The sequence below is a fragment of the Antechinus flavipes genome, chromosome 6, assembly GCF_016432865.1.
Source record: "Antechinus flavipes isolate AdamAnt ecotype Samford, QLD, Australia chromosome 6, AdamAnt_v2, whole genome shotgun sequence".
Lineage (NCBI taxonomy): Eukaryota > Metazoa > Chordata > Mammalia > Dasyuromorphia > Dasyuridae > Antechinus > Antechinus flavipes.
In genome coordinates this window covers 254,187,087-254,203,050 of record NC_067403.1, presented here as the reverse complement: position 1 = coordinate 254,203,050, position 15,964 = coordinate 254,187,087, and positions in this window count along the sequence as shown.

The following is a 15,964-nucleotide window of genomic DNA, read 5'->3' as shown; positions in this document are numbered from 1 at the left end:
CTCTGAATCAGAAAAAGCATGGCCTGTTCCCCCTACGTATCTGTAAATGCTTAAAAGAATATGAAAGCGGTAACGATCAATATGGGGCCAGTTTCCAGATAAGATGAATGAGTTGCTTGAAATGTATAATTGTGAGAAAATCATTTGCAATATTCTTTGGGATCTCACTGGGTTTCTGATCAGCCCCTCAGTTAAAAGTCCCTAAGGTAGAGGTGATCCAACTCCCAACTATACAGGGCTCAATTCAAGAGAATTTCCAGGATTCCTAGCATTAAAGAAAGTTTCGTCACAAGACAGAATTGGACTAGACCCATAACTGAAGGGAAAATGAACTGGGCTAGATCCAGAATGGCGTCAGAAAATGGAGTCCGTGTGGTTCATTCAATTTCCACAATAACTCCTTGGTATCCGAATCCCCTCAATTCCCTTTCTGTTTTTCCCTTTTAATTCTTGGGGGAGTGGATCGCTTATCTGTAAACCAAACCCATCAGCTTTTTCATATCATAATCAGAATTACATAAGTAAGGCTACAGACCAAAATACTTAGCGGGCTCACAAAGGCCTAGTTTGGAGAAGGGAGATTTACATATCACCAAGGTGACGGAGAAAACTCAAACATAAATATAAACACCATGAAAGAAAAGACCAAAGCAATGCAATAATGATCATCAATATTAACTAACATCAAGTCTCCTTGTATCCTAGTAACCCCCTCCCAATGTTCATTTAATCAGCACATTGTGAGTCCCAGACATCCTCTGTAGTCATCTGGCTCCTGGAGATCTCTTGTACTTTCTAGAACAGACCTCATTCTCTCTTCCCCATCCCCTCCCTCCACTTAATAGTATTTTATTTTTCCAATTACGTATAAAGATAATTTTCAACATTCATTTCTGCAAGATTTTGAGCTCCAATTTTTGTTCTCCCTCCCTCTCTTACCTCCCCCAAGTACAGCAAGCAATCTGATAGAGATCACACACGTACAATTACGTTAGTCATATTTCCACGTTAGTCATGTTGTGTTAGAAAAATCAGAACAAAAGGGGAAAACCATGGGAAAGAAAAAACAAAAAGGTGAAAAGAGAATGCTTTGATTCACATTCACTCTCCATAATTCTTTCTCGGGCTACAGATGGAATTTTCCATCCCACGTCAATTGGAATCGTCTTGAATCACAACATTGTTGAGCAGAGCCAAGTCTGTCCCAGCTGATCATCCCATAATCTTGCTGTTACTGTGTACAGTGTTCTTCTGGTTCTGTTCACTTCACTCGGCAAAAGTCTTTCCAGGTTTTTCTGAAATTCATCTGCTCGTTATTTCTTAGAGAACAATAATATTCCATTACACTCATATACCATAACTTACTCAGCCATTCTCCAACGGATGGGCATCCACTCAATCTCCAATTGCCACCACAAAAAGAGTTGCTACAAACATTGTTGATCTCTTTGAGATCTCTTTGAGATATAGATCCAGTAGTTAGTCTGTTGGATCAAAGGGTAGCCCCAGAGCATCTCTGAAGGGAGTTCTGCTTTTCTGGTTCCAAATCACTTGTAGAGATTCCTAGATAATTCTGATAAAATCTGCCAATAACAAGACTTAATAGGATTTAGTACAATCTCTTAAATTTGGTTTTCCAATAACTAGTTCATGTGATGAAAACCAGCTCAAGCCTTATGGTTCTGATCCTATTAACAACAGAGCTTTAAGAAGAATGTCAAATTGGGAACCCATAATTCATCTGAAACTTAGATTTTTTTTTTTGTTTTTGTGTATTGTTTGTTGTTTTGAAGTTTTTTCTTGTAGATTTATTTTTAATACACATTATTTTATGAATCATGTTGGGAGAGAAAAATCAGATCAAAAGGAAAAAACCATAGGAGAGAGGGAAAAAAAAAACAGAAAAAAGAAGTGAACATAGCATGTGTTGGTTTACATTCAATCTCCTTAGTTCTTTTTCTGAATGCAGATGGCATTTTCTGCCCAAAGTCTATTGGGAGGTAGCTAGATGGTGCAGTGGATAGAGCACCAGCCCTGAAGTCAGGAGAATCTGAGTTCAAATATGGTCTCAGACACTTAATACTTCCTAGCTGTGTGACCCTGGGCAAGTCACTTACCCCCAAAGGCCTCAAAGAAAAGAAAAGAAACAAAGTCTATTGTGATGGCTTTGGATCACTGAACCACTGAGAGGAACCAAATCTTTTATAATTGATCATCACACATTTTTGCTATTACTGTGTACAGTGTATTCCTGGTTCCACTTATTTCTCTCAGCATCAGTTCATATAAATCTTTTCTGGCCTTTCTATTTCAGCTTGTTCATCATTTTTTTATAGAACAATACTATTCCATTACCTTCATATACCACCACTTGTTTAGCCTTTCCCCAACTGATGGGCATCCATTCATTTTCCAATTCTTTGTCCCCACAAAAAGATCTGTCACAAACACTTTAAGATTTCCTTGAGATACAGACTCAGTAACCATTTGTTTTTTTCTTTATTTACATGAGGTATCTGATATAAGAATCTTTTTTTTTAATACACAAGGGTCTAACTCGTAAAATGAACTCTTCTGTCTTTTAAAATGATCAGATTAAGTGAATAGTTTCACTTTCAACTCTGAATACAATTTTAAAAATAAATCCTTAATCCAATTTGCAGATTTATTACTAAAACATACACACAGTCTATGCTAGATGCATTTAGAAGCCAATTTTATACATAGAATAGTTCCTGGAGAAAACAGTCTAATCCTGTTGCTTTCTCAAATTTTACTATTCCATTTAATTAGAAAACTTTTACATTATATCTTTGCCTTATTACTTTATCTAATTTCCCCTTGAGGAGAATATAATACAGGGAATGCTATTTCTATATTATATTTTGACAATAAATATAGATAAAAATGTAAGATGTTTCCTGCTTGCATTCCATTATAATAAATCAGAAATATTCCAGTATCAGTCATTTATTTAAAATTTATAGATTTAGTAATGTACTAATAAAAGCACTGCTTCACCAGCCCTGCTTAGAGAAATCTGCTATGAAAAGTACGTAGTTTTAGCAGTGTCAAGATTTGTCCCTTCAAGAACACAGAGTGACCTGACATATATCATATAACAGAGGGAAAATTCCCTAAATTCTGTTTGATTCCAGGCATGTGTCCTATCTGACAGCCACTCATGTAGTCCCAGGGTATCAAAAGCAAGACTTAGAATAAACCTGGTGAGGAAATTTTCTGTTCAAAAAGGAAATAGCACAATGAGGAAACTGAGTCAAAAGGCTTCTACCTTAGGCCCTATAATGATTGTTCCCTCAACTTTTCCCAGGCTCTCAGACTGCAACATATGCCATTTTCTACTATTGGCTTTATGACATTTAAGGTGATCCTCTCCATAACCAAAACCCAATGCAAGAATTTTTACCTCAAATAGCAAATTTCATTAACCACAGCTTAGGGATCGAATAGCATTAATTTTATAGTATTTTTGTAACAATTATATTTCACTTGTTCTTTATAAATAAACTACATTTTATATTTATATATTTACATTTATAAATTAACTACAATAAACTAGCTACATTTTAACTACATTCAATACATTGCATTCAATACAATGTGTTGAAATTACATGCTTAAACCACCCTATGCATTTTCTTTTTTGTTTCTTTGGGGATTTTTGGAGACAATGGGATTAGTGACCTGCCTAGAGTCACAGAGATAGTAAATGTCTGAAACAGGATTTGAATCTGGGTCCTTTAAGTGCATCTGATCCTATTACCATCAGGGCTTTAAGAAGAACATCAAATTGAGAACCCATAATTCCCCTAAAACTTAGAGAATTTCTGTTTTTGCATACCATTTGCTGTTTTTATCTTTATCTATACCAGGTATCTGATATAAGAATTTTTTTTTTTGGTCAAAGGATATGAACAGACAATTTTCAGATGATGAAATTGAAACTATCTCCACTCATATGAAAGGATGTTCCAAATCACTATTGATCAGAGAAATGCAAATTAAGACAACTCTGAGATACCACTACACACCTGTCAGATTGGCTAAGATGACAGGAAAAAATAATGATGAATGCTGGAGGGAATGCGGGAAAATTGGGACATTGATGGTGTTGGTGGAGTTGTGAACGAATCCAACCATTCTAGAGAGCAATCAGGAATTATGCCCAAAAAGTTATCAAATTGTGCATACCCTTTGATCCAGCAGTGTTACTCCTGGGCTTATATCCCAAAGAGATACTAAAAAAAGGGAAACGGACCTGTATGTGCAAGAATGTTTGTGGCAGCCCTGTTTGTAGTGGCTAGAAACTGGAAAATGAATGGATGCCCATCCATTGGAGAATGGCTGGGTAAATTGTGGTATATGAACGTTATGGAATATTATTGTTCTGTAAGAAATGACCAGCAGGATGAATACAGAGAGGCCTGGAGAGGGTTACATGAACGGATGCTGAGTGAAATGAGCAGAACCAGGAGATTATTATACACTTAAACAACAATACTGTATGAGGATGTATTCTGATGGAAGTGGATTTCTTCGACAAAGAGAAGATCTAAATCAGTTCCAATCGATCAATGATGGATAGAAGCAGCTACACCCAGAGAAGGAACACTGAAAAATGAGTGTAAACCATTTGCATTTTTATTTTTTTCCCAGGTTACTTTTACCTTTTGAATCCAATTCTTCCTGTGCAATAAGAGAACTGTTCAGTTCTACACACATATATTGTATCTAGGATATACTATAACATATTTAACATGTATGAGACTACCTGCCATCTGGGGGGGAGGAGGTAGAGAGAGGGAAGGGAAAAATCAGAACAGAAGTGAGTGCAAGGGATAATGTTGTAAAAAAAATTACCCAGGCATATGTTCTGCCAATAAAAAGGTTATAATTTTTAAAAAGAATCTTTTTTTTTAAATCACAAGGGTCTAACTTGGAAATTGAACTCTTCTATGTTTTAAAATTATCAGATACTTTAAAATAGAAGTGGATGCTCCATCCACTGCTCACCTACCTACCCCATCCTACACATTTTCATAATTTTTATGTGAGAGCTAAAAATTTTTAAATAATAATTTACTCTCTCATAGTAAACTCCTTGTGATTATGTGTTTTAAAATAAAATATACCCCATTAAATACTTATCAGTTTTCAAATATCTATTTTGGTCACATTCTTTTGAAAACTCAATTCATGATCTAACAGCATCCAGATTTTTAAAAACTTGTTTGTCTAATTCAGACACAATGGCTTCCCAGTTTTTAAATATAAAAGAATTTAGAACTACAATAATAACATACACCGTGTACTTAAAACATGAGACAAAATTTATTACCAGTCAGATGACATCGGTTCAGCCAAATGCCTTTCCAAATTATCCCACAGAAAAATCATTAATCTGATCAGCTCTGGTATTTGTACTAATCACACAGAAAAACCGGATAAATTCAATTAAAGAAACATAGTACTGCCGATGAAGTCTACTGGGGGAGAAGACAGTAGCATGTCCCTGTCCCTAGCTCTGCTCTCTTAATGCAGCCCGGGGCACCTTGCTTTTGTACTCCATCCCACTGAGTCCCGCTCAGATGGAGCTGGGGGTCCCCTGAGATTGCCAGAGCTTCCCCAAACTGCTGACTGAGCATCCCTCCTCTATTTTTATATTTGTGAAGTTGGGATAGCCCTGTGCTCTGACTTAAGGTCCCCTTTGATGAGAGAGGGGGAAGGTAAGAGACATTGTGCCAGAGAGGACTGGTTACTGAGCTGGAAGAACTGCTCACTCAATAGCCTTTTAAAAAATCGAAACAACTTCCGATCTCTCTCTCTTTCCTTCTCACTGAGCATGTGGTTTGAGACTCTGCCAACTCTCCCTTAGACTTTTAGCAAAAGGGAAGGAAAAGATAGTAGGTATATAGGACAGCTATTTATTTCCCCCTACAAAAGAAATGCTTGCAACACAAAAGACTCCTAAGATCACATTGAAACTACCAAAAACATGAATCAGTAACCCATTACTCCTATTATAATCTGCCTGAAAAATGCCTTGGCTGAGCCTGCAAGGCTGGGGCACCCCCTCCTTCCTCTCCCTCATCATTCATGGGATTGGGAACTGGTTCAGTTCTAGGGTCCCCAGCTTCTAGTGAGAAAGAGATCCCCTAATTTTATACTTGGTGGTTATTGATGCTTCCCAGTCCACATGTAGCAAATAAAGTGCTGCTTTCTGATGCTAAATGAAATCAGTAGACTCAAGAGAACATTGTACATGACAACAACAAGATCCTGTGAAGATCGACAAGTGATAGACTTGGCTCATTTCAAAATGAGGTGATTCAGGCCGATTCCAATAGACTTGGGATGGAGAGAGACTTCTGCATCCAGAAAGAGGATTATGGGCACTGAATGTGGATCATAAATAGTATTTGCTCTATTTAGTTGTTGTTTATTTGCTTGTTTTTTATTTTCTCATCCTTCCTCTTTGAGCTGATTTTTCTTGTGCAGCATGATATATATGGAAATATATGTAGAAGAACTGCACGTGTTTAACCTATATTGGATTATTTGCTGTCTAGGGAAAGGGGAGGGAGGGAAAGAGAAAAATTTGGAATACAGAGTTTTGCTAGGGTGAATGTTGAAAATTGTCTTTGCATGTATTTTGAAAAATAAAAGGCTATTATTACCCCCCCCCAAAAAAAAAAACCAGGAAGATCCAGGTTTTAATGCTGCTTCTGAAATTGCTAGATGATATTGCTGAGGGCAGGGCATTTAATCTCTCTGAGACTCAATCTCTTCATCCATAAAATGGGAACAATCTTAGTACTTTCCTCACAGAGCTGTTGTGAAGAATAAAAACAGGGCATGTATATACACATACACAGAAACACACAAATATATACAGACATGTATATATGTACTATATATTATATATAATATATATATGCACAGAGAGAAACACACAAATATATATATATACATGTATATATGTACTTTACAACTTTATTATTATAAATATTATATAATATCATTGGCAATTTTATTGTATAATGATAATGTTGTTATATTAATATTAAACATTGCAGCAAAGATACTTCCAGTATCAGCAAGCTTAGAGAGAGGCTTTCATGAGCACCAGAGAACCTCCTCAGAGCCATTGCAGCTTCCACTTGCCAGGAAGCCCTCACTCATTGCTTTTTCTCTTTCAAGAAAAGCCTCTGCTCATCCTCTCCGCCCGTCCCATCAGTTCAGGCAGCCATCCCTGAGTGAGAACAGCTTGGCCATAGAAAGCTTTCTGCGCCAAGCTGTTCTAGTGATAATGAGACGCAGTCCCGGGCTCTGGCTGCTCTGGGTCAGCAAGATCTCCCCTTGCTTCTTCTGAACTCTGTCCAGGGCTGGTTGGTCCTAGCCAGGAACACTGTGGGGAAGGAGTCACATCCTCAGAACAAGCCAGTGACTCCCTGGAGGAAGAAGTTACCTGTGTAGCTGATAGATTGTCCTTCCGACTTCAGGACTGGGTTCATCAAGTGCCTGCTATGCACCAGCCCAGATGTAGGCCCTGCCTGTGGAGGCCAACAGGAAGAGAAAATAGAAAGTCCTTGCAGCCTCTAAGAGCTAAAAAAAAAAAAAGAGGAGAGCCTGAAACATGGGCTAACAGAAATCACACTGGATTCTAAGTCGGGAGAGCAGGATTCTAATCCTCATCTGCTACTATGACCTTGTTCAAATCATAATATTCACCCCATGAGCATTTTATCATCACCATTTCCTATGTGCTAGACACCAACAGTACAAAGAAAGTGCCTGCCTTACAGGAGATTACACTCTATTGGGAAAAATAACATACACACACACACACACACACACACACACACACACACACACCCCAATACCAAATAAATACAAAGGGGCAACAGGAGAGAGCAGTAGTGGTGGCCCTTGCTGGCGTTTGGAAGCAAATGAGGGATTCTGAGAGGTAAAAGTAGAGAATATTCTAGGAAAGAGCCTTGGAAAGGTACAAAGGTGAAAGATGGATAGTCAAATATGGAAAACAACAAAGTAAACTATGACTGGGCTGAAGCAGCCAACTTTTCTATGGGAAGCCATGTAATACGTAATAAACCTAGAAAGTGAAGTTGAAAGAAAGTTATAAGGAGTTTTAAATGCCAAACAGGAGAGGTTACATTTGATCCCAGAGGCAGCATGGAACCACTCGAGCTTTTTTAACACAGTTAGACACTTCCTGGACAAGTCACTATACCCTGCTTGCCTCAGTTTCCTCATCTGTAAAATGAGCTGGAGAAGGAAATAGCAAGTCACTCCAGTATCTCTGCCAAGAAAATTCCAAAAGGGGTCGTGAAGAGGTAGGCATGAGTGAAACAGCTATTGAACAACAAAAAATATAGTCAAAAAAAAAAAAGATATAGTCAAGCAAAAGTTGAGAAGTTAGAAAGAGAGGCAGATGCGGGAAGAAAGGGCTATATTGAGTTTGAGATGCCTATGGGACATCCAATATAAGATATCCAAAAGACAATTGGTGATGTGGTATAAGAGATCGGGAGAGAGATTGGAGTTAGATATTTATCTCTAGGAAATTATGTACATAGAGAGAGGGCACAGGCACTCTTTCCTAGAGAGTAGAATATGGGTAATATCCAGCAATGGAGGTTGAGAAAGGGTGATTAACTGAGTAAGAGGAAAAGTGTGTCACAAAAAACCAGAGAGAAGAAAATTTCCAGAATATTGTCAGATGCTACAGAGGTCACAATGGAGGAAGCCTGAGAAAAAACACTGGGTTTGAAAATTAAGAGATCATTGATACTTTGGAGAGACCAATTACAATTGAATCATAACACCGGATTGTAAAGAATGGAGAAGTAAAAGGAAAGAAAGTAGAGACAATAAATGTAGATGGCTTTCTCTAGGAGTTAGCCTAGAAAAGGGAAGAGAAATATAGGATACCCTTTGAGACAATCCTGTATTCAAATAAAGATTTTTTTAAAGGAATTGTCGGCTTTTGGTCTGGTTTTTCTTGCACAACATGAAAAATATGGAAATGCATTTTAAAAGGATTGCACAACATTTTAACCTATATCATACTACTTGTTATCTTGAGGAGAGGGGAGGTAAAGGAAAGAGGGTAATAATTTGGAACACAAAGTCCTCCAAAAATGCATGTTGACAATTATCCTTACATGTATTTGGAAAAATAAAATATTCTTGAGAAGAAAAAAAGAAGAATGATGAGGATCTGGGCATTGAGCAAAAAGCCATCAGATAGGTACAAAGGGAATGGGATAATAGGTACAAGTTAACTTTTCTGAAACTGGATTATAATATGAGGAGATTACATTAGCTTTTCTCTGTGTCCTTCAGCTCTAAATCTTAACTACCTAGGATGGGCATACATCTTTTTCTGGCCCATCAGTACCTGCCTCTTCCTATACTTGCCTATGTATCTGTGCTTTACTGACGTTCAAAAGTTCAAGCTATGATCAGGGATAGGAGAATAAATAGGGAAAGGGTTCATTTGATAATAATAACCTAGGGTGTGTTCTGTTTATGGGTCAGGAAAACCAAAGACCAGAGGATTCCACAATTTCATTCTTTGCCCCTGCCCCCCAGAAAACCAGAAAACATTCAGAAGAGGACAGTTAAGGATCCTGTCCATGGTGTATAAGGATCAGTTGAAGAAACGGGGTATATTTAGTCAAGAGAAAAAACTGGGGGAGGGGAGTATAAACAAACATATGAAAGACTGTTATATGGAGAAAGAGAGATTCATTCTGTTTGGCTCCAAAAGGCAGGACCAGGAGCAATGGAAGTTTCATGGAAGCAAATCTAGGCTGAATATCAGGAAAAACTTCCTAACAATTTCAGCTGTGAAAAAATGGCAGAGTGTCTGGGAAACCCCTCTCTGGAGGTCATAGAGCATGATCATTGACTGGGGGGTATTATGGTACAGATCCCTTCCAGGTATTAGACAGCTGTTGAGATCTCCTCCAAATTCTAGGATTCTATAAATGGTGTGAGGGGTGAAACTGAGCCAAGAAAACAGGAGGTACATTGGGGAAAACAGAGGGTGCATGGAGAAAAGGAGATAGCAGTGAAGTCAGAAGTAGGAAGAGTCTTGAATTTAGATATTTAGTTAAGTTGAGATAGAGGAGAGAGAGCCCTGACCATCAGTTTCAGGGATTTGAACTTAGCTCAGTGCCTAAGACCTACAGAGTTCCCTATGAGATCCTAGTTGCCTCTGGATATGGGCAGCTGGACAAACACCCAAACTCTCTGTAAAGAAAAGGATTCCATCAGCCCTTGGGGGAGAATGGGGTGGGGAAGAAGAGAACACAGAGGGCTGAGTAGAGGAGGCTGGGAGGCCCCAGGGGGGCCTTGGGCACAGGGCCCAGCCCAGCCAAGGTACTGAACTCTCAAACTCAATCACGGCGCCCAGTCAAGTTTCCCCGAACTCTGAACCCCCTTGGGGCCAAGCCAGATACCTCAGGAAAAGGGCTGACCTAGTAAGTCTTTGGAATGAAAGGAAATGGCTCCTCTCCCCAGGACAGATCTCTTGACTCCCTCCCTTGAGCTGCTCCAAGGAATAAGCAGAAATCCCTTTTCACAGGTCATATTTCCATTGCCTGCTCAAGCAAAGGCGTCATCGACCTCCATGGAGGGAGAAGGTCCAGGTCATCTGCACATGAGGCTCTGGGCTTTTTCTAGGTGTTGTTGACCTTTGAGCCCCAAACAGGAGAGAAGCCAGACAGACTCAATGGTGTCATCAGGAGCTCCTCTCTGCCTTCCCAGTAATTCCAGGACATTCTTGCCCTCGCTCCTTTCTCTAGCTTTCAATCAGTGGGACTAAAGGAAAACGATCTACCCTTCAGAAAAGTGGTCTGGAGTCACGTAAAGGGCAGGGAGAGTTTTGACTCCCAAGTTCACGCCAGTGCTAAGCAGAGATCCCAGAATGTCAGTGACAGAAAGACACCAGATACCCCAACATCCTTTTAGCAAACAATTGAAAGCAAAGATCATGCTTAGCAAATGGGGGGAGGACTTTCAACAAGTCATGGGACACAAATATAATGAAATATTACTGCTCTGGAAGAAATGATGAATATGATGGTGGTGGGAAGAGGGAAATAAGCATTTATAAAGCACCTCCTATGTACCAGCACTATCCTAAGCACTTTATTATTTGTAATAATCAATAATCTTGGGAGCTAAGGACTGTTATCATCCCCATTTTACAGATGAAGAAACTGAGACGAAGAAAATTTAAGTGATTTATCATGATTCACACAGCTAGTAAATGTCTAAAGATGTAGTGGAAGCCAGGTCTTTCTGATTGCAGGTTCAGCCTCCTATCCGCTGCCCTACCCAGTGCCACCTGTACTGAGGTACTCCCTCACATCTTTGCAGAACCTGAGAAATTATGGGTAAGGAACGCTGAAAAAACATCAGACTTGTTTGATATGTTACTTAGGTTTGCCAGATTGGTTTTTTTTTCCTTTTTTAAAAGGAAGATTATTTGTATTATAGAAGATGGTCTCTGAAAGGAGAGGGGAAAGTTTACATAGATGATAAGAAAAAAAATCAATTTAAATAATCTTTTCAAAAGTTTGTATAAGGAGGGTTTTCATTTCTTGCTGAAGCCAGCAGAACTGGAAGAAGATAAGAAGAGACTAAGATGAATCTGGGAAAAAAAACCATCACATTCGATGTTCTAAGTCTTTTCTTTACTTGGACATCCTGTGTCCTATATTGTAGAGGGCCAGAACTCTGGAGAAGTATACTTGAAACAAAGTGTTATCTCACTGCTTTCTCCCCTTCTCCTGCATGCACTTTCCATTTTCCCCAATGCACCTCCTGTTTTCTTGGCTCAGTATCACCCTTCACACCATTTATAGAATCATAGAATTTGGAAGATATCTCGAAAGCTATCTTGTCCAACTCATTCTTGGAAGGGATCTGTACCATAATACTCCCAGCCAATGTCATGCTCTTTGACGTCCAGAAAGGGGTTACCCAGACACTCTCTGCCACTTTTCATAGCTGAAATTGTTAGGAAGCTTTTCCCAACATCCAGTTAGTGAGTTAAAATAATTGAGTTTTGTAGGAAGATGAGCTAAGCTAGATATTATTATAATTTACTACTCAAAAAGGTGGTGTGCAGTGGATAGAGAGCTTAGGCTAGAGTCAGGAAACTCTCAGTTCAGATCCAGCCTTAGATGCAAACTAGCTGTGGGATCTTGGGCAAGTCATTTATCCATTTCCCAGTTACCTGAGTTATGCGTTACCTCAGTTTCCCCAGATGTAAAATATCAGGACAATATCACCTACCTCACTCTGTAGGAATCAAATGAGATCATGTGTGAGAAACACTTTACAAACTTTAAAATGATATTGAAGTATGAGTTTATTATTTATTATTATTTGCAAACAGATTTTATAAGCCACAGAGATAGGGTCTATTTGCTGTCCTTCATTTCTCAAAGAGAACCAAAATGGCAGCATTCTGTCGGAATGAAGGTATGGTGTATCTGACAGCAGCTGATCAGACTGATGTGAATTCAGAAGATTTTGTCACAAACTGGACATAAATGCTTCACATGAACATTTGGAGTGGAGATGTCTCTAAATTTGTACATCTCCCTTTTTTTTTTGAGCTACTGTAATTCTTTGCTCACAGAGCACAGCGCCTTCTTCGACATGAGTACACCATGCTGAATGGTCCCGTGCTAGTGTCTCCTGTGTCTCACAATTGATTACAAAGTTCTTCGCAGAGACCCTGAGAGTGTCCTTGTATCATTTCTTCTGACCTCCATGTGAGCATTTAGTTTGTGTGAGTGCTCCATTAAATAGTCATTTAGGCAAAGCCCATGAACAGCCCTCCTCTGAAGAACAGTCTGAATGCCCAGCAGCTCAGTTTGAGAGAGGATCTCAGTGTCTGGTAGCTTATCCTGCCAGGTAATCTTCAGAATTTTCCTAAGACAATTCAAATGGAAGTGATTCTGTTTCATGACACTGGTAGACTGTCCAGGTTCCCAAGCATACAATAGTAAGGTCAGCACAATGGCTCTGTAGACCTTCTCTTTGGTAAGCAGCCTAATACCTCTTTTCTTTTACACTGCCCTCAAACATTGAGCTAGTTCTAGCAAGGACACTTCATCATCTACATGTACAGTCCTGAAAGCTATACTACTGAGGTAAGTGGACTTGTTGACGGCATTTTCCCATTTGCTACTGATGGTCCCATATATGGAGGGGACAGTTCTGGCTGGTGGAGAAGCTCTGCTTTCTTGGTATTAATTGTCAAGCCAAAATTAACACAAGCAGCAGAGAATCGATCCATGCTTTGTTTCATCTTGACCTCAGAGACTGTGTTGAGTTCATGAACATCCATAAACCTGCATAAACAAAAAGTCAAAATCTACCAAGTCTCCCTCTACTTTAGCCTTGGCTTGTAGCCTTTTCAAGTTAAATGATTTAAACAGCATGGTACCTGACCCCGATGCCAGTTTATCCTCATTGAAAGCATCTGACAACATCACTGGAAACATCAAGTTAAAAAATACAAGACTGATAATTGGGAGAGGCAAGAGCACTGGGCAATATTCAGTGACTGTTCGCAAGCGCTCCCTTGTGAAACGGATATATTATATTAATGAGTTTCTCCGGGCAATCAGATTTTACCACGATTTCCCCCAGGCCCTCATGACTTATATAGTATAAGAAGTTAAAAGAGATGCAAAAAGAAATAGACAGCAAAATTATACTAGTGGGGGATCTCAACCTGGCTCTCTCAGATCTACATAAATCTTTAGCCTATAAATAGCCTTTAGGGCATCACAAAAGTACTTTAGGTTGTTACTATCAGTATAAAACTGAATTTCATCTGCCTTCTTACTGAGTCCTGCATATCCCTAAACTTTTTTTTAAACTTTACTTTTAATGGAATTAAAGACTGCCTTCTTAGAGATGGACAAACTATCCTGATGGTGAAATCTGTGAAGTTCTCATTTTTTTATTTAGCACCTTCTGAATTTCCCCATCATTTTTGTCAAACGAGTCTTGATGTTTGCAAGTATTCTGACCACGATGAGTATATGCAGTGCTGTTCACCAAATCTCTGAAGGCTGCCTACTTCTTTCCTGCTCCACTGTTGCCAACTATGTGTTGGATCAGATTTCTCTCCAAGTCAGCAACAAACAGCTCACACTCTGAAAAATGCTCTGATGTGTTGACATCGAGTCTTTTGTCTTATTTTGGGGCCACCACCTCTGGGGAATGCAAATGCTTAGCTTGAAGGGCATAAGTCTATGATTGGTCCAGCATTCTGCAGCATGCATCATCGCCTTTGTCACTCTCACATCCTGTCTGGTTCTTCTCCTTTCGATGCCATAGTTTATTAAATGCCAACATTTGCTTTAAGGGTGCATCCATGAAGTTTTATTGCATTTAGATAAACAGAAAAAAGAGGTGGGGATGAGAAGGTCATTAGATACACGTCTTCAGAAATAAGCAATCATTGTTATTATTTCTCATTCTGTTCCTCTCAAGGACTTTCTGCTAGGTCTAATAGTCTGTACCTACTCTAGAATTAAAATCATGCAGAATTTTAAACTGGTCCTCTCTCAGGACATTGATGATGAGGGTCTCCAAGTCTTCATAAAATTTTTCTTTGACTTAGACGGGGTTGTCATGGTGGGAGCGATGTGGCATTTTCCTGCAAGTGGCAATCATATTGTCATTCACCCCCTTTGGGAAGCATATAAGCCTGTTGACTAGATTAGTTTTGATTGCAAAACTTATACCAGCTTCACGGCACTCCCTATGACTGTAGCCACTTTAGAAAAGTGTGTTTCCCCCTCTGACTTCAGGAAGTTTACCTGCATTTGCCAGCCTTGTTTCATTCAGGACTTCTATGAGGATGGGATACCTTCTGAGTTCTTTCACAGCAAGTTTGTCTTTCAGGTCTACTGGATTTTGTATTGTCTATAAGTATTTATATATTCTATGTACCAATTATGAGTAGAGTCACCTTTGCAACCATTTTTGTGTGTCTTTTGTGTTTTAAAGAGTTTTTTTGTATTGTGAAGAGTAAGTTCCCCACCTGCCAAGTAAACAAGCCTGGCTTAGATTTGTTGAAACAAACGATTTTAGGAATATTTTCTAGCCCTTTCCTCATTCCAGGAGGTGAGCAAGATGGTCCTTTAAAAAGGCTGCTAAGACATTAATGGGACTGCTGACTCCCACTGCTGCTTCATTTCAGTGAGAAGATGATTTTGTAGCCTGGGTCATCTACATGTAGGATTGTGACTTTCGCTCGCATAGATGAGACACAGAGAGAATCATTCAATTTGCTGTGGATTAAAGTTGGGAGCCCTGGGCAGCATGGACCCAATACAGAAGGAGGAGGGCAGGAGTTTAAGGTCTCATTTTATAGAATTTTAGGGAAATAGACTAATTCTTCTCTGCCACCTTAGGATTAGTTCATTTTTGTATGCAAATCATCTCAAATATAAATAAAATATTTGTATGCAAATCATCTCAAATATAAATAAAGTTTTCAATAAAACTTTAAAGTTAACACCGTCACATCACCTCCCAATTGTCAGAACCATTGGCCTTCCATTGGTCTCCCTTCAGTGTCTGGAACCTAAGATATACATATAACAAGGGGAAAGGCCTTGACAGCAAACCCTAGGTGCATCATCCTACTTTGATCCCTTTTGCCAGGATATAATTTTTAGTTACTATATGATGTAATTTGTCGATTATTCTCCTTAATCTTTGCGAGGGCTTCAATCTTATTTCTAACTCCTGCCCCATTATACTGGCTACTTTAAAACTCACTGTCCTGTAAGATTAAAAGGGGGAAGGGTGATCAGGAAGACTAGACAAGATATAATTTGCATGTACAGATCTTAAGGGATCAGGTAGGTACCAGGGA